At 43.9% G+C, this 27,008-nt stretch overlaps 1 protein-coding gene and 1 long non-coding RNA gene across 9 annotated transcripts in view; one reads left to right on the forward strand and one right to left on the reverse strand.

The window, feature by feature from the left end:
• Positions 1-27,008, reverse strand: part of ATP2B4 (ATPase plasma membrane Ca2+ transporting 4) — a 166,926-nt gene that overhangs the window by 114,449 nt on the left and 25,469 nt on the right. The gene's annotated exons all lie outside the window — the stretch shown is intronic.
• Positions 2,359-26,416, forward strand: LOC308479483. Its single transcript, XR_013987704.1, has 2 exons — positions 2,359-4,704; positions 25,836-26,416. It is a non-coding gene; the product is annotated as an uncharacterized lncRNA (long non-coding RNA).

Consider the following 27,008-nt stretch of genomic DNA (forward strand, 5'->3'; position numbering starts at 1 on the left):
GAGAGAGGAAAACAAGGCAGGAACCGGAGCCCGATGCATCATCCAACAACACTATGGTTTTATGGAGATATAATGTTCTCGGATTTAGAGAAGGCGGAACAAAAAGAAAAGAAAAGAACAAATAATGCATTCCTTGGAATCATACCTGTTAAAAGCGACTTGAGAAGCACAGATATGCATACAAAAGAGAGGGAGAAAAACATTGCATTGTGCCAAGATGTTGCACAATGAGAAAGAAGACTATTTTGGAATTTTATTTCTCAAACATAATTTTTCCATAACACATCTTCATGTCCCAACAGAACATGATTTTATTTTTTAAAAAAATAAACCACCAAGTATCTGATTTTTTTATAGCAGAATTTGCAAGTATTTTCTGGACAGACAAATGCAAATCCACATTCTGCTCATCAATTCAAATGATCCTGTACCGGGGGGAAAACAACAATTCATCTGTAATAAGTTTCCAGCATTCACAAATTGTTCCCCAATTCCAAGTCAATCTTTTTCAACACAGAGATAAAAATGCAAGCATGCTAATGCATTCCACCTGCTGTATTTGAAATTCAGGTGCAGAGAAAACAAACTCTTGGGTGATTATTCTATGGGAATCACTGCTAGCTTTTTTAAGAGTCTTTTTCTTAAGGTATTCTGCCTTTGGCAGCTGCACCATAGGGAAAGAGGAAGAATCGTGTGTGTGTGTGTGCGTGTTAACATGTGCAAGGGAGTTGGGGAAGCCTTCTGGTAAGTTGTGAGGGGAAACTTTTCCATCTATGGCATTGGTATGTCTTTCTAAGTATCTGCCATAAATCATCCAAAGCCTCACTCTCGAGACTTCAGCACTGCTGGGACTAAGAGACAGACTGGGGACAGCACTGCAAAGGAAGCAGGGCCGAAGGGTTAATTTTGTAAACCAAACTCTGAGAGCAAATCAACATTTATTCCCATTCTACCCAAGATTTGGCACCAGCTCAGGTGCAATGCTATGTAGAACGTCCGTCGGGCAAGGGACATGAGCCAAAGAAACAGGAGCTGGGCTGAAATGATGAAGATGGGGGTTCCATTCCCAACTCTATTACCCAAGACAAAGCCATTGTTGCACAGCCATAAGTATAAACCGCTTCCCTATCCTTTTACTTACACACACACACACACACACACACACACACACACATCCGTGTCTTCACCCAGCACATTTTCTGAAACGGAAACCTCCCTCCCATCTGTGTTTGCACAATGGCTTATTTCTGGGGCCCTTTGGAGGGTTATTGCATTCAAAATAATCCTCTCAGCCTCCTGAATGAGGTAATGCAGAAAAGCATGAATTGGGGCAGGAGGATATATACTCAACACAAACAAATAATGCAGGCTGAGACTTGCCATTCAGCTGTGTGAATTAGTGGCTGTTGCCTCTGCCAAAGCATTGGGGGAGGGGCATTCCTTATAATTTTGTTCCCCCTTTCCCACATAGGCCTGTTTTCAACAAGCATCATTTGGGTTTGCTTCTTTTTTAAGTGTTCCATATTACAGAATATATAAATACATATAAGCTGGAGAAAGAATGTGCAGAAATCAGAAAGGCCCTGCCAAATGTCTCTCTTTTCCAAGGTTTACGAGATGCTGTTCTGCTACAATTCAATTGGAGATGCAGCCTGGCTGCCCCCTCCCCACTCAGGGAATGGGCAAGGTAGGATAGCCTTTGCTAACCTGGTGCGGTCTAGGTATTTGGTCCCAGTCACCATGGGAGTTTCAGCCCAAACATCTGGAAGGTGCTAGGTTGCAGGAGGCTGGTGTAGACCTTGTGGAGAGAGTGAACAGATAGATGAGGGAGATGCTTCCGCATATTCTTGCCTCCGTTTCCCATCGTTTATCAGCCTTTAAGACCAGTTGGGAAACTAAACAAAGAGAAACTATAGGGGGTACCAGTGAGTAAAGGCTTTCCTGTTTGGAAGCCCAGTCCAGCAAGTCTGGAGTGGAGGTGTTTTGCAAGCACTGTGGATATTCAAAGACGCCTCCACACAGAGACAAGATACACATCAAGAGCTGAGCATGTGCAAAGATGATGACAGCTCACTCACACTCTAACTCGCCTACCGATGGGGGTAACTTAACTATAAAAATATTTCCACAGCAGACAGAAAGCTGAATTTTGTTACACACAGAATCCAACAACCCCAATAATTACATAATTATAACAATTCTCTCTCTTGCTTTAAACTTATCTACGGAGATTGGATTTACATTGGTTGGTAATGTTGAAACACTGCTTTTCTGCAATTAGCTAGAAGAGGAATTAAAAGAGAGGTTCTAAAGAGCCTGTAACATACCATTATTATCCAGAAATGCCTTTCCCCTTGGCCAATATCATTCTCTAATGCTTACTGCCTAGTAAGTCATGCTCAGAAAAAGGTCTTTTCCAAAGTTAATTAAAAGTTTCCAGGCGGCAGGTGAAGCTCATGTTATTGCTTTCCTTGGACTGGTTGGGGGATTAGTAATTGCCCCTTAATTATTCACCTTCTATTTCCCACAAAAGTGAAGCACTAATTACTGATTTGCTTTAATTTCCTTGTATTTTGTGGTGAAATAACCCAATTTTGCTATAAAAGAAAAAGCAGCAATAATGAAATAAAATTAATAATTAGACACTAATTCATCATGACTCCACCAGCTAGGCTGAACAGAGAGCACTGAAATAAGTCAACCTGCAACAGGAAACTTTTGATTAAAGGCATAGAAGCCCTTAAAAGTTTCAACAGCACTTGCATTTTATTGCCCCCTAAAATTGACAGAGATCAGGCCTACTGTAAAAGCAAGAAAAATAAAATCACATGAAAGCACAACACTGAAAACACTGGAATGGAACGATTTGTCAGAGATATAATCTGGATAATAATTCCTGAGAAAAGGTCTTGTGCAGAAGCAATCAAAGTCTTATAACAATAGCAGCCAGTGCTCCAGTACAGATAGCATATGCAGAATGTTTGGTTATGGGAGTTCTGAACAAACCTAACACTGGGAGAGGTAGACTCTCTAGGAAATTATATTTGTGTGCAGAATGTAAACTCTATTTGGAGGGGATGCGCACACAACAACTGCTTACATCAGCCGAGATGCAACCTGCTGTGAAACAACAGTGGCAAAGAAGATGCAGATATGATACATTTGGCGCTTTCTTAGGACAAAATTCAACCCCTCACTCCCCACCAGATGCTTAAAGCAGCATCAGAGGAAAGTGGGGAGGATGATTGGGCCCCAAACTATTCCACAACCAGATTAGGATCCAGCAGATTTCAGGCTGGCTTGGCCCCAACCCTTCCCCATCCTTGGAACAGCCATTGTTAGGATTTTTTGCTGGGCTCTGGTGGTGAAGCAGCTGCAAGCATGTCTCCCACCCACACATTGGGCAGTCCAGTGTAAATAAAGTTTGAATTGCTCTGTTAGCCTCCCAACCTATAACAGCTGCATAACCGGGAAACTTATACTGTGTATGGAGGAAAGAGCAAAGCAGGCTCTTAGGGAACAAGATCCGTATCATGCACTATAATGTTTTCCTTGAAGACAAAGTAGAATATTCATTTGCTTGCTCATCCGCTGAAATTCTTGCTGCGGCTCCTGGTCATGGCTACCAATGAGCTTTCCCAACATTGCCTCTGGAGGCTGCTTTTGCAATGAAGATGCTGCTCACTGGGCAACAGCCCAAAGAAATGTTCATCGTAAGGAAGCCAGCCACAATTAAGGTGAAAAACCCTGCTACAGATCAATTACAAGCAGGCTGGTCAGATAGGAAGCCAAGATCTATTTTGGTACATTACAGACCCCTTTATGGCAGAAGCAGCAGAGCTAGTCTAACCTGTATCTCAGGCAAGCATTCTTCTCGCTGCATCACTCACAAGCCATCTTTGATGTGAGAAATAACCCTAAGGGGGTGCCAAGTGGTCCTAAATTGTAAAGGGGGTAAGGGGGTGTATTATAATCAGGAGGCACCAACACTAGCCTAGGAGCTTTAGGTCAGCAGGCTTAGGGGATAAGTCAATGTATAAGAAATGCAGTTCATTAAAACAAATGAAAAGCTTAAAAACTAATATATATAATATATATATAGCAGGTGAGAAATCCAGGGCTATAAACAACAAATCACTCTTCTCCAAATACCTAGGTAAGCAAATGAATCTTCAATAGACGTCAAAATACTGATGTAGTGGGGGAGAAAGTGTAGAATGATAGGTTAGTGGCAGGTGGAATCAAGCAGCAGTTGCTACTCTGGTATATACATCACATTAAACCACCGTTGAAATAAACTATGGTTTAGAAATTGCAGGTGCTTTACTCATAGAACCATGGAATTGTGGAGCTGGACAGGAACCCATGGGGCCATATAATCCAACCCCCTGCAATGCAGGGATCTTTTGCCCAACATGGGGCTTGAACCCACAACCTGGAGATTAAGAGTCTCATGCTCGACTGACTGAGCTACAGTACGTTCCGTGACTGGGTCTCCCGATGTTTTCACTTTCATTTAAAAGCAGCTGTGGCAGGCTCTAATTATTATCAGAGTGGTGTCTCTTGGGGAAGGAATTTTGCACATACTGACTACTGCCCTGGAGGCTGCAGAACCACAGTGGAAAAGAAACCCTGGTCCCATCATCTCCTTTGGGCAAAGGTAAAAGAGTCACCAGGTGCTATTCAAGCGAGAACACATGCAAGGTAAAATCGGCCTAGCCTGGAGCAGATATAAATGTCCTCTTATAAACTCACCTACTTTAATCTAGCCTTGAAGAACTGTTCTCCCTCCTCTTAACTTTCGCCTGCTCTCCTCCCCTTCTGTTCTGTGTCTTGTCTTTTTAGTTTGCAAGCCTGATGGCAGGGCCTCTCTTCAATCTCTCTTGCTGCCTCTTTTTATTATTATGATTATTATTGATGTGAGCTGCTCTGGGAGGCAATTGTCTGAAAAGCAGGATAAAAATAAAGTCAACTGTCTAAAAAGGAGAATCAAAAAGTATAGGAAATAAATGGCAATATTAACCATTTCTCCAATTTAAATCCACCACTGTTCAAGGTCCTGTTTCCCTATTTAGGATGAAGAAAAGGTACAGCCCACAGTCCACACACAGTGTGGCTGCTCTGATAAAAATCGGAGACCCCACAGCTGCTTCTAAAGTTGGGAGGGGGGACATCAGGAGACCTCATCATGGATCTTCTGTGTTGTGACATTTGGTCCCCAAATTACCCATTGATCTATTAGTCCAGAGCTGTCTATTCCTACTTTTCACCAACCTGTTGCTCTCCAGATGTCTTGGACTACAACTCCCATCAGCCCCAGCTGGGTTGGAAAAACATGGTCTACTATTAACTGGCAGCAACTCTCCAATATCTCAGCTGTTGAGGATGTTGGGAGTTGTAGCTCCAAAGATCTGGCAGGCACCAGGTTGGCAGAAGCTGATCTACTCTTAATTGAAAGTAGCTCTCCAAGATCTCAGGAGGGAATCAACTGCTGTCTAGGTCTTATTACATATTGTTTTAAATATGCTTGTGGGATGAAGTGGGGGGGGGGTAATTTGTTTGCTCTGCTTTTGTTCTTGTTTTTATTATGTACAGTCATACCTCGGGCTGAATATGCTTCATGTTGAGCGCTTTCGAGTTGCGCTCCGTGGCAACCCGGAAGTAATAGAGCACGTTACTTCAGGGCTTCGCCGCTCATGCATGCGCAGGTGCTCAAAATGACATCACGCACATGCACAGAAGTGGTGAAAAGCGACGCACATGTGCGCAGACGTGCCATTGCTAGTTACGTTTGCTTCTGGACACGAGCAGGGCTCTGGAACGGATTCCGTTCGCATCCCGAGGTACCACTGTATGTTATATTTTTATTTTGTATTTTTATGCTGTGAACCACTCTCAGATCTTTGGATGAAGGGTGGCATACAAAAAAATATGAAAATATGAAACTGCTAGAGATTCGATAATGGAAATATGGCAATATATGTGGCTTCACCATGAAGCTATTGTTCCTCCCCAAAATTTCATGCAAGCAACTCTGGGCAAGCGGTTCCTTGGTTTTCTCTCTCTGTCCCAGAGGAAAAGTATGATGCACTCACTCTTTCCATCGCCCTGAAGTCAGGCTAATAATACTGTCCTCCTCTCACCCACTGCAAGCAAGCAAGCAAACACACACACACACACACACACACACACACACACACACACACAATCAGCTCCACTTGAAGACAGAACACAAAGAGCTCAGCAGGTTGAGTAAACCTAACAATTTTACTTCCAGCAGAAAAGCTGCAGCGAGCCTAAGGGCCTGACTCTGATCTCAGCAGACTAAACTTCGTGTTTATCTAAGGCTGAACTGGGCACGGCCATGAGATTATCAGGAACCCCACCCATCGTGCCCACACTTAAAAACAACTCTAGAAAGACCTTAAAGTGGCAGTTTAGTTCCTCTATCCCTGGCCCCACCCTCAGCTGATTCCTTTCCCAAGCATGCAGAATTAATTGGTGAGGGGGAGAGTACTTTTGCAAGGAGTTGGCTGCAGTCATGCAAGTGACTGTGAGGAAAGGAACAACTTAGCCACATACTTCTCTTCTGTCTTACCGCACGACAACCTATGACTTAGCCCTAGCATCCTGAACTAAAGTCCATTTTCTATGGTGGTCACCAAGAATGGTTGAGAATGGGGATGGAATAGAGCTGAGCTTTGAGCTAGTACCCATCTGGTTCAACTCTTGACTTAACAATCAATGCAGTGAAGGTTTTAGGCCTGTCTTCCCCAACCTGGTGCCCACCCCAGATATTCTGGACTATAAACTCCATTATCCATGACCATTGGCTGGGTGGAGCCTGTGATTGAAAAGGGAAGTCTGTCTCAAGAGGTAGAGCCATCCTACAGGTTAGTTAGTTCAAGATGGAACTCAGCGTGATAAAGACTGCACTGGCTGTCAGTTCTTTTCTGGGCCCAATTCAGGTTTTGACCTATAAATGGCTTAAGGGCTGCAATACCCCAAGGACCGTCTCTCTGCATATGAACCAACCTGGGCCCAGCAATCATCATCTGAGGCCCTTCTTTGTGTGCCAGAGAGGTCCAGAGGGCAGCAACACAAGAACGGGCCTTTTCTGTGGTGGCTCCCCACTTGTGGAATGCTCTGCTCAGGGAGGCCCTCCTGGTGCCTTCATTACTTATCTTTAGGTGCCAGGCAATAACATTCCTCCTCTCCCAGGCCTTTGGCTGATTAAATAATACATGGCCTTTTAAACTGAGGGTTATTCTTTTTGTTTGTTATTGTGGGTTTTTGTATTTTTTTGTTGTAAATCGCTCTGTTGTCTTCGGAGGGCTATACAGTGGATGCTTGGGTTGTGAACATGATCCATGAAGGATGCATGTCTGCAACCCGCAGCGGCGCGTCTGTGCACGCGCGGATTGCGATTCGGCACTTCTGCGCATGCGCGACCGCTGAAACCCAGAAGGAACCTGTTCCGGTACTTCCAGGTTTCGGTGGTCCGCAACCCAAAAAAACGCAACCTGAAGCATCTGTAACCTGAGATATGACTGTATAGAAATGTAATAAATAAATAAAATAAAAAATACATAAGGAAATGCAAACCTGGGAGATAGCAAATTACTTGTAAGAATCTTCTGAGACCCTAAATGAGTTGATTTACCTTAAGGACCACCTGCCTCATTCGACCCTGTCCATAATCTTAAGATATGCATCAGAGTTCCTTCTTGTTTGTCCATTGCTGAAATTGGTTAGGTTGGGAAGCACACTATAATGAATCTTCTGGCTGGTAACTGCTCTTGCAGTTAACTTTTTTCTTCTTGCATTCAAAAAAGCTTTAAAACACACTATTGCCTTTCTTAACAATTCCTTAAGAGGAATTTTGGTGACCTAATTCAACACCTTTCATGCATTGTTTGTCTGTACTCCTTCAGTGCTTCATGCTGTGTCAGAGGTTCTATTATTTTTATTTCTCCATACAGTGCTTTGTGAGGGTCTGGCCCTGAACTAATAAATAACTGGAATGAATGAATGAATGAATGAATGAATGGTGAGTGTTTGAGAGTTCAAGGTGACACCAGGATTCCAAAGTCCAGGAGCAACAACAACAACAAAATGCAGCAGACACATAATAGACGGGGGTAGGGGGGTAGGAATGTGTTGGACAAAGTGGGCTCCGAGTCCATGAAAGCTTATGCCACCATGAATTTGTCTTTAAGGTGCCAGCCCACAAGTCTCTTTGTTGTGTCTGCTGAAAGAGGCTAACATGGCTACCACTCTGGAAATGTTTGGAATGGCAGACAGGGAAAGGAACTATAGTTCAGAAACAGGCACACATCACTGTCCATTTAACAAAAAGCTAAAGCCAAATCACTTGGCAAGATCTTTTCATCTTTCCACAAGACAACATCCCAGTAAAAGCAGATAAACACTGGTGGTGTTGACAAGAACTGCACACTTGAAGAGGCTTTGACATATAACCCTTTTTTTTTATTATCACACAATACAACTCTGTAGAATGGGTCCAAGTCAGAAACGATTTGGCAGTGGAGACCAGACTGTTGTGGTTGAATGAATCACAAGAGATGCTCGATTTAAAATCTATCACAAAGGGTCTTTCAGATGCACAGGAGCCAAGAAAGTACCTCTCCCTTACAAACAAGCAACATTTGCTGCCCAGACCCTGGAGACCACATGGTTATAAGGAACACATAAATGCCGACTCATCTATTCAGCTTGGTATGCCAGAGCAAACAAGGTGCAAAAAAGGTGGAGGATAAGATTAGCATTTGGACAATGTTTCAAAAGTAAAGTACAAGGTTTGTTACTGAAGAAAGGCAAATGAAGAAGTCCAGGTGCCATCTCCTCCCTTCTGAAGTTGGTATCTTTTTTAGACACCTGTTCAAGGCTACAGAGATTCAGGGAAAGTTATGCAACTTTAATATGGGGGTGGGAAGGGTAGTTCTTTAGTTAAGGCAACACGGGACTGTTGTGCTCCAGCTCTTGCAGTTTACAGTGTGCTTGGGAAGGTTACCAAGCAGATTTTGAAAAATGGCTTGCAATCTGGCTCAGGTCAGATTTTTCCTGCAGACAGGTGTCAATATGCTGCACAAGGATCATAACCGCAATCACTATGTGAGCCCATGGAATGTGCCTAGTCCTCGTCCTTTAGAGAAGCCCTTGGTGGAATCCAAAGCCTGCATAGCACCTAACCGAGCCTTATTTGAATGTCTGCCATCTCCTCCCACATTCCATCCTGACACTGTGACCAGATGCAGACTCCACTGCTGCACCATCAGCCAGCATTTTTGCTTCTCATCTCCTCACCCCCACATCTCATTTGCTTTGTTTACCCTTCTACCCTGATGAGGATCCTGGAGAACTCAAGAGTTTGCCCTAATACGCGTTTCAACCTAATATGGATTTTGGAACCTTTTAAGTGTTTCCTTATTCATAGATATCCATAACTGAAAACTAGATGAGATGCATCCATATGCAGCATGGGAGATTTAACTGCATGGTGGGAAAATCCCCGCCCGCCTGCCAGCCAGCCAGGATTTCCTCCCTGAAACTTCTTATTGTTATAAGACTTCCTTCCTGATGGGGGATGCTTCCTGGCACAGAGCTGCACAGGAATGAATCGGGCCTAAGGGAAGGGAAACATAGGCAAGAACATTGTTCCTATATCTTCCCACTCACCTATGTTTTGCGTTAAGGGACACAGGTGGCGCTGTGATTTAAACCACAGAGCCTAGGACTTGCAGATCAGAAGGTTGGTGGTTTGAATCCCCGCGACGGGGTGAGCTCCCGTTGCTCGGTCCCGGCTCCTGCCAGCCTAGCAGTTCGAAAGCACCTCAAAGTGCAAGTAGATAAATAGGTACCGCTCTGGCGAGAAGGTAAACGGCGTTTCCGTGCACTACTCTGGTTTGCCAGAAGTGGCTTAGTCATGATGGCCACATGATCCGGAAGCTGTCTGCGGACAAACGCCGGCTCCCTCGCCAGTAAAGCAAGATGAGCGCTGCAACCCCAGAGTCATCCGCAACTGGACTTAACGGTCAGGGGTCCCTTTATCTTTACCTTTATGTTTTGCTTTAAAACTCCTGCACACATTCAGAGTTGTATTGCATGATAATCAAAAGAAGATCAGGCTAATGACCCATCTTGTCCATGACCCTGTTCACCTAGTGGCGAAGCAGGTGCCCATGGCACGTCCGCATGCCAGACCCAAGCAAGACCACCCTCCCCTCTTGCAGTTTCCAGCAGCTGGTATTCAGGAGAACACACCTTCTGACCATGGAGGCAGAGCAGCCATCTTTGTGTCAGGATTTGGCAGTGACCCTGGCATGCCACTGTATTTTGGTCCTACCAAGCACTTGATAGCAAAACATAATCCCAGTGTTGGGTGCCAGGCTCTTTGAAGCATATAACCAAAAGGAAACAACTTTTGCCAGGGCATCAGCAGTAACAGAAGCTGTGCTGCACCTTTGGCACCAGGGTTTTGTGAAATGCATTTAGAAACCTGGACACAAGCCCTGAAATTATTACTGTTTGTTATTAATTCCCTGTCTCCTAGTCCTATACTCAGCACATGCAGAGAGAGAAGGGGGGCGGGGGAATCACAGCCTGGACACTTCCTTTACTTCCTTTTAGAGCAGAAAGATGGAATCCTGTCAAACAGAGGTGTTCCTTCCTTCTCCCAAAGGGATCCTCATACGGCAAGCTAAGAGATTCCCCCTGCTTGGCAGATGGGTTGTCCCCTACAGAATTTCCACTGAGCCTCCATGTGGGGCTATCTGCATGCTAGTGGCTCACAGAGTGGGAGGATGGGATTGTTTTGAAGAGAGCCTCTCCTCCTTTTGAAGCTAGATCCTGAGGATCTGCCCTCTGGGAATGCAAGTGATGCAGCAAAGAGAGATTTCTGGCACACAGTGCCTGCCAGCCAGTTATCACAAGCGAATCAGAGGAAAGGACGCCTGCGAGGACAAACATTAAAAATACATGGGAGGACTGACAACTCAGGGAAGCAGTTTTTCAGCTTGGGGAAAAAAATAATTCTCATCCAGGCATCCTGTGGTCTCTCCTCATGGCAGGATTAATTTGAGTTAGGTAAACCCTTCCCTGGGTTTCCAAAGTCACCAGGGGAAATGACAGATTCAAAGGTGACACTTGCTGCTTCTAGGAATTTCCCACCCACTCTCAACAGACCAGACAACTGTTTCTTGGGTGTAGTTTAAGTTTAGGAATGATTACTGTTGCAGAACACCTCCTTATTTGGAGAGCTGTAACTTTCTTTTCAAATATTTACTAATTCCCAAAAGCAGGGAAGAACCTGCAACCCTCTGGCCCCATCCACTACTGAAACATGGCCCCAGGAATTTTGCTGACAAACAAATGTGGCCCTCAAGTTGGAAAATGTTCCTCACCCCTGGTCTAGAAGTTCTTTAGGCCCTTTAGGTCCAAAGCTGCTTTTAGACTACAGTGGTACCTCAGTTTATGAACTTAACCCATTCCAGAAGTCCATTCTTAAACTGAAACCATTCTTAAACCAAAGTGTGCTTTCCCTAACGAGGCCTCCTGCCGCCGGTGCCCTTCCACAGTTCGAATTCGGTTCTTAGACCAAGGTAAAGTTCGTAAACTGGGACACTACTTCCATTTTTGCAGAGTGCGTAAACTGAATAGTTCGTAAACAGGACTTTTCTTAAACCAAGGTACCCCTGTAGTGGCTAAGAGATACCGCACAACTGTTCTGCTGTTTTATCCTCCCTTATCCCACTCTCGCACACATACACAACAGTCCCTTGTCATTCTGAGACTTCAAATCCACACATTTCTCTGAATCAGCTAGTCTGCCACCTCTGGTTAGCCTTATACCTCCACTGTACAGGCACACTAGCAGAAGATAGGATGATGTGTGCATTCCTTGAAGAACATATATACACAGTGTAATAATTCCTAGAGAGCTTTTGGAAGCACAATCTCCAACATTCATGGACTGCAGCAAGCTGCCTGGAACCTAGATCAGAACTGGCTCTGCGGGGCTTCAGATGGGTCTCCCTCAGCCCTGCCTGCAGATCACAGGGACGGAACCTGGGACCACACTCAACTGCTGCCCTTTGTGGTTCACTGAGATGTTATATGGTTGTTTTTTTCCATTGATAAATCTGCCTGTATACTAGGGATGCCTGAAGTTTGGTCACCATTTTTAAACTCACTAACCTGATTTGCACTTCCTGGATTAATTGAAGGGAAGGAGCTAAATTGTCCAGTTTTTGTACTTCTCCAAGCACAGCTCTTGGCTCAGAAGGAAAAAAATAAAAGGAGATACAAAAAAAAGTGAATTTTAAGATTAAACGCTCAAAAACACATACATTAAAATGTGACTTTTTATTCAATTTAAAAAATAAATTGCAGACTGGTGAGGAAGTGAGATAGAAGTGACTTCTATGAAATGGCACATGCAAAACTGTCCAGTACCAGAAACAAAACTGATTCGTCCTTCCTTACATGTAAGATCCGAGCAGAAGAAACTGGATTGTTGGGAGCCCGAAACTGGGAGCCCGACTCTGCTCACAGATTCAGGGTTTGCTATTTATTAGATTTCCTGTTGGGTTTGTATCCTGGAAGCTTCCGCATAAATGCTCTCATGAAAGCTAACAGCTACATGGCAAGCAAACAACTGCTTAAACAAAACACTACTGCCACAGATAAAAACAATGAAGTTCTGCCTTCCCAGGCCACAACCAGTTCCTGCCAGATGGCTTTTGCTTGCAGTCAGGCTCCACCCTTATTAATCTTACCATTTTGCCCTTCAACATTGGCATGCTAGCAGTCCTGGCATCCCGTCCAACCAATTGAGAGATATCCACATGTACTGGCAAGAAATGGATATGGAAAAGTTGATGCCAACCGTCATGACCCAAACTTCTCACCCTCTCAATCAGGTATTCATAGGGCTGTCTATGGTCTGTGATTATAAATCCAAGGTACGTGACAATAGCACCATAGCTCTAGCCTAAAGGAAATTTGTAACTGCATACACGCACATGCACAGAAACACACACAAACATTTATTTTGCTCCTGTTCTTTGGGAGGGAAGGCAGGAACTATGCAGAAAACTGAACCTTCAGTTTGTGATCACTGGAATCCTGCTTAGCCTGTTCTGGCTTTTGAAATTTCACTGGGTACTGCCCAAAATATTTTCAAACTGATCTTCACAATCAAAAGGACTAGAGACTAGAAAAGCAGTGGCGCTCCATAGACTTCCATGCTTGTATGAGGATGTAATGGAAGCGCAAAACATACCTGGCCCTGGCCGTTCAATATATTACATTTCCAATGGATTCTATAACTGGTTCGCATGGGTGTTTATATCTGAGTTAGCAACAGTACTACACTCCCAAATACATTTAGTTTTAGTTTAATTATCTCACTCAAGCTTCTCCACACCTCTCAGCTAATGTCTGGCAAGCGAACTCACCCTGCAGGGCATCCCTCAAAGTGGAGAAATTAATTCACAGAAGAACATTCATAGAAGGAAAACAAGAACAAGAATCCCAGGGGGAAGAGAATGAATTCTTGGATGGGGTTTCACTATAACTCCAAAACTGAAACTCCATCTTTCTCAGTAGAGGGCAACTCTAAAAAGCTCACTTTAAACAGCCATACTTCAAGCTTCCCACCAGCTCCTTCATTTTTGCAGTTCACACAAATCACCCTCAGTCTCGATTCTATTCCTGTAGTAACCTTAGTGTGAAAACTACTTTGGCGGTATCTCTATGGAGAATCGTGTCAAGATTTTTTACTGCCACTTTCTCTCAGTCAGCTCACAATGCATGCTTTACACCAGAAAAAAAGTATTTTGGCTACAAACTGCCTAGTAATGACTAGAAAATCCTTATCTAGCTAGCCATTTTCAGGGGAGAAATCATAAGTAGTTACTCCACATTCCAGATTACCCTTTGAAGGCAGTTTTGCCTGACATACTTGGAACTACTTCTAGCCCTTCAAGTTCGACCCCAGTGTGTGTTGACTCACAAGGAAGTCCCACTTTGTTCAATAGAATTTCCTTCCAAGTAAGGGCACAGAAGATTTCTGCCTGAATCTGTTTTGTACACCTTGCATGTTGCCATTTACACACACAAAAAAGGAGCTGTGCCTCTCCAAACACGCAGGAGACACTTGCCAGAGAGATAAGGCAACTACTCGTCTAAAACATACAGTGGTGCCTTGGGTTACAAATTCTTCGGGTTACAAACTCCGCTAACCCGGAAGTAGTACCTCAGATTGAGAACTTTGCCTCAGGGTGAGAACCGAAATCGCGCACCGGTGGTGCAGCGGCAGCGGGAGGCCCCATTAGCAAAAGTGCGCCTCAGGTTAAGAACGGTTTCAGGTTAAGAACAGACCTCTGGAAAGAATTAAGTTCATAACCTGAGGTACCATTGTACTGCTCCCTTTCACATATATAGGTGACCAAAAACACACGAGGCAGCCCTTAAACCAGCAGGTGAGGAACCTGCAGCCCTCTGGATGCTGCTGGACTACAACTCCCATCATCCCTGACCACTGGGCTGGGGCTGATGGGAATTGGAGTCTGAAAACATCTGGGGGTTGGACTAATGACCCCTGAGGTATCTTCCAACTCTATTGATTCCATGGAGGGTTGCACCTGACCTTAAAGCTACAGGAAGAGCTCTCTCAAGGCAACTCAACCTGAAGGGAATTCGAAAGATACCTGCTTGCACTCTGCTCTGAACCGCAGCATAGGCTTAAACAGATAGCTGAGCAAACCGAGAGGAAAAAACACGGTCAGAGAGGCCAACTGTAAAGAGCAGGAAAGACAAGGGATAGTGTTGGAAGGCCTATTGCCAGCCTGCAAAGCAATTAAGTTATTTTTGGCAGCAGAGTGAGGGGATTCCTATCTTGAAACTCTCTTAGGAGCTTAAAATAGGCAGCGTTATTTCCTCCCACTAATAGCTGCGACCCTGCAATTGCTGTGGTGGCCAAGAGCTGTCTGGACCCTGGAGGTATTATCCAACTGCAGGCCCTTGCTCTCGGCCATGAACTGCTCTGTGCTATCAAACAAACTTTTTAAAAGCTGCTTTTGGGTGAACTAAATAAAGGCTGCCAAGAGCTTGTAGGGACCAAGAGGCTTCTACACAACGTTCCCCACCAAACATGCATGGGTCTTGCTTCCTAGTACACATCATATACATAACTATGGCATACTGTATAGCACACACCAGTATTGGCTGGTGGAGCAGAAGAGCTTACCTGACCTCCTGTCACTTGCGTGGCTGTGGCTTACTGGGAGGGAGATTGCAGTGAGGTTGGGATGGTGCAACTGCACTAACAGGAGTGCCAGGTTTGCTCCGCCACTGGGTTTGCACCATGTCAACCTCCCCACTGCCTCGCCTCTTTCAGTATGCTGCAGCAACAACGGTAAGGCCCACAGCCCCACCCTGTTGACTGCTACTGCACACCACACACCATGCCCTCTTGTTTTAGAGCAACTGTTGTACAATACCTCAAAAGAAAGGTCAACTTAAGCATTTTAAAGAAGGAGATGGTCAAAAATAGCTTTATGTGTTGTTGCTTTATGCAAATGAAAACAGCCCTTTGTTCTCTTCTGATCTACTTGCTCTGCTTGGGAAAATGCACCCGTTCCATATCCCTTTCTCTGAAATGCTTTGCTTGATCAAAGGTTTCCCTGGCAATTGCTCTCATAAACTTGAAATGTTTTCCTTCCTAGAAGTAATCAATGTCCAATTATCCTTTTAAACATTCAGTTGGCAAGTCGCACCAACCAAATTCCTACTGAGTGAAACAGGTCACATCCACACCATATGTATAAAGCACATGTCTTTCCTCAAAGAATTGTGGGAACTGTAGTTTAAGGGAGCTGGAATTGTAGCTCTGTAGGGGAGTACACTACAGTTCCCAGGATTCTTTGGAGAATAATAATAATAATGTGTGCTAAATGTACTTTAAAGATATGGTGTGGGTGTGACCAGTCTTCGGCTGTCTGTCCTCCTTGTCATCCTTCACCCAAACCTTACAAGTAACTAAGTAGCCTGAGATCTCTCCCATGTCTCACATGATCTGCACAAGATGCCATTTACTGGTTCAAAAAAAAAAAATATGGAGCAATTCTGCCCCAGGCTTTGTGGCTTTTCTTGGTCTTAGTTTTATTTTTTCATGCTATATACTACCTAGAGAAATAGATAGAAGCTGAGCTCAAGTCTTTGTAGGAGTTCCTGGTGTCAAACAGAGGCTGCAGGGTTACTTGTCCTGCTAGACTAAAGATATCTGCCAACCTAGGGGAAAATCTATGGTGTTCTAACTAGAAAGGTGGGAGTAGCTGGCAAATGGCTCCACTTGTGGCTGTCAGGATGAGGAGGAACTAGAACCCCAATGAACATGAGCCACTTCCTGAACAAGGATGGGTAGGGTAGATGATCTGCTCAGATAGCTCAGTTGGCAGAGCATGAGATACTTAATCTCAGGGTTGTGAGTGTGAGCCCATGTTGGGCAAACGTTTCCTGCATTGCAGGGATCTTTGCGGTCCCTTCCAACTCTATGATGCTATGATGATGGCATTACGCATGCTGTCAGTAGAACTGACCAATATGGGAAAGGAACTAGCTAAAGATGTGGTATTCTGGCTTCTATTGTGATCCACCCTATATTTTGCCTCTATTGCCTTTGGTTATTGTCTGAAGAAGGCGGCAGGCTCCTGGGGGGTTAGATTACAAAAGGGGTCCTTGGTTTCACACTTAACACTCTGGCTACACAGCAATCATTTCAGTATAACTGAAAGCACAAAACCTATCTGCAGATCATCAGGTGACATGACTGCACACATGTCTTTTTCTCCAAAAGTATGTGGACTGAAACACAGCGACTGACTTGGGCTTCCCGGTGCAAGTATACCATGTGTACATGCTGTGGAATACATGAAGGTGATCATCGCACATCATTGTCTTCATGTGGGTTTCATGCTTTCCACAGAAGCCTTTTCAGTGAAGGAAAGAAAAGGCAGCCAATGAAGCAGCCTTCAAACTACTACCAAGAGACAGTCCTGTTTTCACAAATATCAGGCCGCCACCCCCAGGGATCAGCTAGCACAACCATGTCTCTGACAGCCAGGATGAGGGATTTTTAGATCAGATGCAGGGAGCCTCCCTGTGGCTTGTTCTAGACAGCCAGGCTCTCAGGTGGAGTTTGAAGCACTCAGATCTCTTTTCTGGATCCAAAAGGTAAAAGCCACATAGCCTGGAGAATTAAAGCTCCTTGAGTTCTGCGTGGGATGTCCACAAAATATTGCTTAAAAAGGTGCAAATCAACAGCCCAGTTGATGGTGACTTTGGGGCTTCAGTGTATTAAAAAAAACACTAAGAAACAACTTTGCTTCTGAAATCCTAAAGTCATAGCACTCCAAATTCCCTGAAGTTTAGTAAGTTTAAATACAGTACACGTGGGCAACTTCAGTTTTTACTTAGCAAACCCCCAGTGGTTATCTAAACAAGGAATGGAGATCATCCTTCACCTCTGTTTGAGCTTGCAGTATCTGCTGAAATTCACCAATATAAGAGAAGTTTGTTTTTTTAAAAAATCAAATCACATTCCATCCAAGCCATGTTAAGGGTTAAACAAAATACCAACAACCAAAAAAAAAAAAAAGGTAAAAAAAAAGGGAAGGCAATAGGAAAAAGAGTTCTCCTCTCCCAGAGAGAGCCAGCTTGCTGCTGGTCCTGCTTCCCTTCCCAGCAAGCTCTGCTCCTGGGAAAGTGTAGGCTGCTTTCCATATATATCTGCAAACTGTTCCATGCAGTAAGAAGGCTAATTAAAGGGAGGGCGGGAGAGAAAGACACATGTAGAAGACCGAAAGGCAATAGTTATAAGAAGAATAGTGCCTGGGACGAGGGCTAAATTAGAACCTTATGGAGCTGTGCTTATGATAGCCCTGGAAGATCAGACCCAGGCGAGGGGTGGGGGTGGGGCAATAGTCAGCAGCTGCAAAACTATACAGAAAAGCAATAATAGGAGTGCATGCATTTAAAAAATAAATGATAAGAAGGAAATTTTAATCTTAGGGTGGGTGTGCATGCTTTATGCTTTCCTGTCATTTATGCCAAGGCAGATCAGCTTCACTCCTGGGTAGTTGCCAGCTTTGCACTAGACACAAGGCTTATCTCTCTAGCCCATTCACCACTAGCTTCTGCTGAATTATCCACTTGCACCACTTGGGACAACATGAAAAGCAAAAGCACAAATATTTTGGGTCCCTCCTCTGGGAAAGCATGGGGAGGGGAGATTCACAGCTTCCTTCTGCACACCAGCACCATTTTAGATAGGTATATTATTTGCAAATAAATGTTAGCCGTGCACCTGGCTCTTTTACCTTCTCCTTTCTTTCTTTCTTTCTTTCTTCCTCTCCACCCCTCCTCCCCCTTTCATCCTGCCCCACAATGCTCTTTCTGCAGCACTCTTTCCAGCAGTGGCTGTCAGCCACGCCTAGCCATCAGAAGGAAAGAACATAGATATAATGGTCAGGGTCAAACAAGGTGCACAGACAAGTGAGAGCAATCCCCACTTCTGGCCTGTTGCTCACCAATGGAAATCCAGGTTGCCTTTTTTTTTTTTTTTTTTTTTTTGGTAAACCAGTATATACAGTGGTGCTGTTGCTGAACACCAGATTGGTTAAAATAACTGCAGTCCTGGATTTGATCCTGGATGAAGGTGCCAATGGGTTCCTATCACTGAAAACCAGTTAACTCCGATGCCTTCTGTGCAGAAAATGAGAAGAGATTCCTTGTCCCCCATGACCATTTGAACAGGCAAAGGGGAAATTTCAAACATCTTCAGCTAAGAATCCAAATTGGCTGTAGATAAGTCATCCCCAATTGGTGGAAGTAGAAAATGAAGTATTCGGTTTTGTAGTGAGGTATAGGATGGGACTTGAAGCTCACCTTTACCTCAAGGTTAAAGACTTCGCATCTGAGCTCCCTGAAAGAATCTGCACTCTCATCTAGGGCATGTTTAGAAGTAGATTTGGGCACTCTGCATTTGGCAAAAGCAAGAAACTTCCCTTGGATCCATCGACAGCTGTGGTCCTCATCTCTTGGTCTGCCTGCACATGAATCAAAGGTCTGGAAGACAGCCAGGCCCCTGCGTTGAACTGGCACCGCAGAAGACAATCTAGTCCTACTCATCTGCATATGGAGAGTATGAATGGAAGCTAGGATCCAACATGCCAAGGAACTGAAGCCCCCAACCCCTGCTGCATGTCCTGACTGTGATGCTTGCGGCCAAGAAAGGACATTGAGACAGGAGCTAGGGAGTCTTCCTGGAACTTTTGCAACTATCTTTGTGGGGTGACTGTGTCAGTGGGAGGTCAGTTCCTCCTTCTTGAACAGCTCTACTTCCCACACTGAATGAATGACTACAGTGCCTCAAGAATCCCCAAGGTGAGGAAACAGAGGTACATCAGTCATGTCTTGGAATTTTCCCTGGACCAGAGCTTGCTTCCCTTTAGAATCTTTGTCTTCCTCATTTTCTTTGTCTTTGGCTATCTTTGCCTTCCTCATTTCCCTTTACTCAGCTAAGGAGGAACCCTCAGAATAGATGCCGGCTCTCCTGACCTTGTTACTAGAGGAAACGAAACAGAAATCTGAGGTAAAGACCTTTTGTTGTGCAACAAATTCCACACACACCGTGCACAGTCAACACATCTTGCCTCAAGGTTGCACTTCTGCTGAAGGAATATCACATTTTCCAACCCCTTGAAACACTACCTGAATACCAGTTGCTAGAAATCACAGGAGGGGAAAGTGCTCTTGTGCAGAAATCCTTCTTATTTATTTATAAAAAGATTGATATACCCTTGTATCATAAAATATATCACAGCTGTTTACAACTATATAAAAACATAAAAACTTGCAGTAAAATAATAAATTACTACAAACAAGTTAAGATCAAATGAATTAAAAACAAACATCAACAGACCATTGTGGGTAACAACAACAACAACAACAACAACAGTTTATTATTTATACCCCTCCCATCTGGCTGGGTTTCCCCAGCCACTCTGGGTGGCTTCCAACAGAATATTAAAATACAATAATCTATTAAACATTAAAAGCTTCCCTAAACAGGGCTGCCTTCAGATGTCTCTTAATTGCCTGCACAGGTCTGGGGGAATCTAAAAAGTTTTCCACAGGTGTTTAAAAGTTGGCACAGAAGGAGCCCACTGAATTTCTATTGGCAGGGTGTTCCACAGGAACAGAGCCAATGATGCTTCAGGCTTGGTTTCCCATTGTTGTCAAATGAGCTTGACCAACTCAGAGAACCACCACAGACCAGGATTGTGCTTGAAACCAGCTTGCAGGTTTGCCACAGGTATCTGGTTGGCCACAAAGAGAACAGTCTGCTGGACTAGATGGGCCACTGGCCTGATCCAGCACACTCTTCTTATGTTCTTATTACATAGGACAGTTCCCTTCCACACAACAGAGGCTGGTCTATCAGGGCAAATAGGGGGCTGCCCCCCCAGCCCCCATGTCACCCACTGCCTGCCTCCTTACCTGGGAAAATTGAGAAGTATTAAGCAGGGGATGGCTCTGGCTGCCAGCCTCCTCTGCTCCTTAGTCCCAGTGTTGATCTTGTAGAATTCACCAGGGAGGAGGTTGGGGATAATACCAGAATTAGTTAGCTCTGCCTTTCATTGGTTCTAGCCCTGCCTGCTGAAGCCCCACCTCCTGCTGGGCTCCCTATATCTTTTGCCCTTTCAGTCCCCAGAAGCACCAGCCTCGGCTGCTCGACCTGCCCGCTCACTCCTGAGTTTTATACATGGCACAAAACAAGGAAGAAAAGTTCAAACCCATTTATCACTCGCCATCGCATGCAGACAAGAGAAGGGTATGGTTCGGCTGTCACAGGAGTCTATAGCTGAAAGGACGGACCAAAATGAATGGATTCTTTAAAAGCTTAGTGGACAGAAGACTCGTAGCAAACACAAATAAAAACCAGAACATGAAAAGTCATTTTTTTTGTGGGACGCCAAATGGCAGGCGGGTGACAATGGAGAAATATGAAACACTTTAGGAGGGGAAAGATCTGCAGCGTTTGTCGACGCTCCTACGCTGCTCTCAATTCAAACAGCTGCAGGAAATGGAATGCTCTTTTCTGACACATTCCCCCCATTGCTGCAGCTAATCGAGTGGGAAGGGCAGAGTTTTAGCACAGCACAGCAAGGACTCCAGAACAGCTTCTCAACTGCCGGAAGTATAGATGGAAAAAGAGCGTAACAACACATGCTGTGGAAGTTGTGCTCTCAGATATTCCATGGGAATTTCTAGGAATAAATTGTTCTCAGCATAACACCACAGACTATTTCTTTAGGATGGAAAGCACACATCTGATGGCTGCATAACACAAAGTCTTCTTCTTTGATTAATTAAGGTGCTCAAGGTGGCAGCATACTTGGTTTTCCTCTGCCCCATTTTACCCTTACAACAAACCTGTGAGGCAGGTTAGGCTAAGAGACAGTGACTGGCCCAAAGTCACCCAGTGAGCTTTGTGGCTGAATGGGGATTTGAACCCTGGTTTCCCAGGTCCTAGTCCAACACTCTAACCATTACACCACATTTGCTCTCTACAGAGAGAGAAATCTTCCACAGCCCAATACGGTTTGTGCATGTATGTATTTAAAAGATGATTTAGTATATTGTGTATTATTTGAACTTGTGCCACAAATTATTATTTTCCCTCCCCTCAAAGGCAGAAGGTTTATTAGCTTTATTAGATGGCAGAGGCCTGGCATCTAATAAACCTACCACCAAAAATCAGATAACATCTTCACCAGCTGTCATTTTCAGCTTCCCAAGTCTACATAGCCTGCAACCGTAAGTTAAGCTCCTTCAATTGAATTTTGACGTAACCATTCACATTTTCTGTTTCAAGCTCCACTGGTAGGATGAAATCGTATCTCCAAGCTTTCTACTGAAAATTGGACATGTAGTCCGTCCACCACCGCGACCTCAATAAGCAATTTTCTCCACCATGACAGTCGGAGCCAGAGTTGAGATTGCTGGGATGATGTGGATTTGCTAGGATTCTTAGAGATTCCTAATGCATCTTGCGTGAGCCCCTTGCTTACCTCCCAATTCTTATTTGGAGGCACTCCAGAGCTTACTTTGTAAGGCATGATGCTTCACTCTTTCAAGACTTGCTCATCATTTATGATGCAAGTTGCAACATGTTAGAGCTGACTGTCAAAACTAGTTTGGAGTGTAGCAGCAGCCACTGCCTACATCCAGCAACAATATATCTCTGAAAGTGAATTTCCCACTAATGTTGCCATCATCACATCCGTGTGAAAGTCGATCAGAAAACTGTGAGGCTTGTTGCATTGTAGTGGCTAAACTGTAACCCAAGAAAATGTCGGTTTAAATCTTAACTCAGCTGTGAAATTACTAAATGACTATCTCTCGATGATGATAATAATACTACTGAATGATCATATAGGGTTGTTGTAAGAATTAATAAAATAACTATACTGCACTTAACATTCAAAAGTCAGTGTATTAATATTGGTGTGCACATAATCACAGAACAGCTGAAGCACAAGTAGAAAAAGAAAGTCATATTTCCTGCATAAGACACATTCTCTGGGTAATGACAATAGGTGAAAAGTGCCTGTCCAAACTAAAACACACACAAGCAGAAAAGTGTCCTTCCCAACATATGTAACTTAAAACAGTAGGATTTGTTGTTCCTATAGAATGAACGGAGGCGTGCATATTTTGAGATGGATGCTTTTGTACTTACTAGGTGGGAACACGACATCTCAGCAATTCACTTCCATTGCTCTTAGTGCTAAGAAACCAAACATCTTCCCACAAACAGAAGCACTTGCTAGGGCAACGTCATCAGGCACCTGTTTACTGAATTAGTAATCACTATGCCATTCTCTGCGTATGAGCAAGGTTGTCTGGAAAGACCTCCAGCCTGGTCCCACAACATAAAATTAGCAAATTTCTTCCATTTAATCAGCTGAACAAACTACAGGTAACGGCTTCACACACTGCATGATTTCCCACTGAGCATACACTTGACAAAGAGCAGCAAAAACTTCCAGCTTCCCAACAAGCCTATTCCCCCCATAGCATAAGTTTGTTGCATCCACCGTTTGCATTTTTAGGGGTACTCATAAGATTTAATTTCGTATATGTCTAACAAATGAAATGTATGAAACTGCCCTTGGAGGCACAATTGTTCAGCTCTGGGAGCAAGAAACACACGCATCTAGAGCCAAAGCTCAAGAGTTAGTGTTTGCCTGAATTCATCTACACAACAAAAAGACTTTTACATAGTTGCCTTATTCATCTAAAAAGGCACCAGTGCTAACAATATCATTAAAAAGCCCATTCTTAAAATTCTGGAGCAGCCATGGAGGAGCCTGCCAACTTCTTAAGTATCATAGAACTTCAAAAACTGCATTGAGTCAACCACACAGCAAGTCAGTCTGCATCTGAGGAGGATGAAAGACCATTCTGCTTTGCACACACTTCACCATCTTCCTCCCATCTTCCCTATACATATTTGCATTCCATCCTTGACACCTTCCCAGCAAATGGTGAACAGAAGCAAATCAGGATCTATATTCAATGTACACAATGAAGGACTGTGATGTGGAGCTATTCTGGAGTCTCTGAGGGTTCAGCCCCCGTAGGTGGCTCAGGAAGAAGCTAAATAAATGTAATTTGGAAAAGGAGCTCAAGAGACAGGTATTATGATGATCAGAAGCTGATGGGGGAATAGAACCTGCCTGGGATGGGAACGTGTTTTCCCTTGGCTAAAGCACTTGGTGGAAACATTCCAAATTCTAATATGTATTTTCAAATGCACTTTTGAAGCAGTGCAGGAAGGTCTCCAGACAACTACCAAAGCACTGTAGCTGTCTCAGACCTCCCCACTCCCACAGCAGCCATAATCCTGAAACAGAAATGAGAGATGTGAGTCATAGGTTTCCCACAAATCAGGCTGCTGTCTTCAGAGCTACAACATGAAACAGGATCATGGGTGCCTGTGGTAGCAATCTGGTTATCTTTACAGAGAACATTCCCTCTCCAATCACATGCTAAAGGCATCTCCCAATTCTATGCTTTCATGGGTCATTACCAACTCTCCCTCCCCCCACTTTTTTTTTACTGCATCACAGATAAGAGCTGTGCCAGGAACTTATGCACTGCAGACCACCGCACTCTACACCGTGAAGCTGCGCGCTGCAGCATGTCAATGCATTCTGCAGCAATTGGATGCATTACACGTTCAGCTGCAGCACACTGCAGTGACGTCAGGACTGCATAGCTGGCTGTCCTGACAGAGCAGACACACAGCAGGGGGTGGGGTAGGATTGCTGGGAACAGAAGGCGCCCATGACCTGCTCCTGGCCCTTTCTTTACGGTGCCTCTCAGTGTTGCTAAATGTGATCCTTTAGCACAAAGTAGCCACACAGGAAACAAGCTAGCATGCAAAGAAACAACCCTGCATGAGTCTGCTCATCTGCAGATGGCAGGTCAGAATGAAGGATGGAAACTCATTGTTAAAAAACAAACAGCAGAAGAAGAATGGAAGTGAATAGAAGGTGGAAGGAGCAGAGATGGGAGGGAAGACAAGGGCTGGCTTGCACATTATGTCAGCTGCACATCATGGCAAATTGTTGGCATGTCATGACTACAAAAATTGGCCAATCTTTACTACTATGCCAGAAACCTCTCTCTCTCTCTCTCTCTCTGTGTGTGTCATAATGAAAAGCATCCCAATTACCAATGTCAAATGGTGCACTGCAGGTAACAGCTGCCACATGGAGTGTTTTACAGCAGCACCCACAAGACAGGGGCTGCAACACAAACTTGCACCAGCATGGAGCACTCCCATGTATATTGCTTCTGAACATATAGATTCCATAGAGCCATAATGGCTAATAGCTGTCAATAGACCAGTCCTTCATTTTTGCAGCCACACCTTTGGAAAGGCCACCTGGCTACAGGTCAGCAAATTCCGCAGGTCAAGTTCACATCTTTCGTGAAGATGTGCTTCCTTCTGCCAATATGAATTCTTGCACAATGAATCTGTGGCATATTTCTAGCCCTGGTCCAATTAAACCACAGACAATCATATGAAGCTATTTGGGCAGTTGCCAGGAAAGAGGCAGCTGGGACCTGAAGACGACCGCCTTTCAAGGGCAGCCTTAATTTTAAAAAATTAGGAAAAAAAGGAAACAAAATCCAGAGGTTTCTCCACAGGCCCACAGTCTTCATATGACATCTCACCAGCACAGAAATAATCTAACCGCAGGATGAAAAATGTACAAAATGGTCTGACTCTGATATAACACTAAACCATGGCTTGGTATTACATGAAGAAGACTTTAAGAACCCTTTGGCTTGTACACTTCCTCTTCCTGTTGCCTCTCCTGTTTGAAGAAACAATAGTTTCCCATTTCACCTAAACAAGCAATCTATGATTCTTACTTGTCCTGAAAACCAGGATTGGGAACAATGGCTTGATCCCAGCTTCCAATCCTAATTCGCAGCACAGGTGCAAACCATAGTTTACTAGTTCAGATGAAATCTTGGGGAAAGAGGAGACCACAGCAGAAAGAGAGGGAAGGGAGGACAGAAGTCTAAAGATCCTCAAATATTTATTGTTGAATTTAAATTGAGTTCTTTTTTGTGGGGGGCACCTGATGCTAAAGAAGAAAAACAAGGTAACACAACTGTTTTCTTAGGCTGAGCTGAAAATCCTTTTTTTTTTTTTTTTTTTTTTGCAGGCAATGGCAAACATATATATCCTGTATTCAAATGGGAGCACCTTAGGTCTTTGTGATGGGAAGATTAAACAGATGACATGAACATCCACGGACAATAATTCAATCATCATTTGTACAATATCAACCCTACCCATATATGACAATATTTGGGCTTCTTTGACTGTAGGTGGAGACTGAATTTGCAAGGGCTTGCTAAGTGTAGGATATGGACTATCAGCCTCCAGACACCACTTGCTGCATCATAAATAACCCACCAGCATCTCAAACTATGGGTATCTTGTGCTGCTTTCTCTTGCTCCCACATTCTCTCTCCAGAGGTTTAGACGAGGAAAGTAATTTCTAGCAACTCCAATGAGACCACAGTAAACAAGACCTGTAGACTTGTACAACAAGCTAGGCTGGCTGAGAAATCAAAATGACAATGATGTGGAAATTATCTTGTGCTTCTGCAGAACATGGGTATTTAGTGGAAGTGCAACTTTTAAACCAACGGCCTCCAAAAGCAGAGGAAGGACTGCTAAAGGAGAATTGAAAACGTGTGTTAATCTTGACCTCAAATTGCAAAATATATTTTTTTTTAAGTGGCTGCAGTCTTCCCTTTAATTCTGCAATATACTTTTGGATTGATACCTGCCCTTTATGACTAGTCAGCTATAACTATAAAGCACTACTTCACAGCTTTAAGAGAAAGCCTCCCTCTCCCATCTTAAGCACTGCCAAACAATTATGAAACTGTAATTCTACCGAACCACTTCCTAGGGTGGGACTGACTGGGCTTGCAGCAGCTGGAAATTGGATAAATCCTTTCCTTCAGGAAGAACTGGGCAAATGTTCCTTAGAATTAGTGGAATGGCTCCCACTAGCTTCTCTTCACTTTACACTTTCTTCAGGCCTTACTGTATTTCCTCTGCAATTTGTAAAACATCTATTATTTACAGCTTAAGTCTATATTTATGCATTGAAGAAACATCTCCCAAGACTCCCATCAGCCCCAGCCATGCAGGGACGAGGGGAGCAGAACATCTGGAGGGCACCAGGAATGGCAGAGAAACCTTCAGATTTCTTTTATTTTTTAAGAATAATTTTTTATTAACCGACCAATCACATCAAATCAAACCAAATTACATAAATTCCAAATTACACAAATTCCAAATTACACAGCCGAATTTTAAA

This window comes from Podarcis pityusensis (assembly GCF_964106645.2).
Source record: "Podarcis pityusensis genome assembly, chromosome: 6".
Classification (NCBI taxonomy): Eukaryota; Metazoa; Chordata; class Lepidosauria; order Squamata; family Lacertidae; genus Podarcis; species Podarcis pityusensis.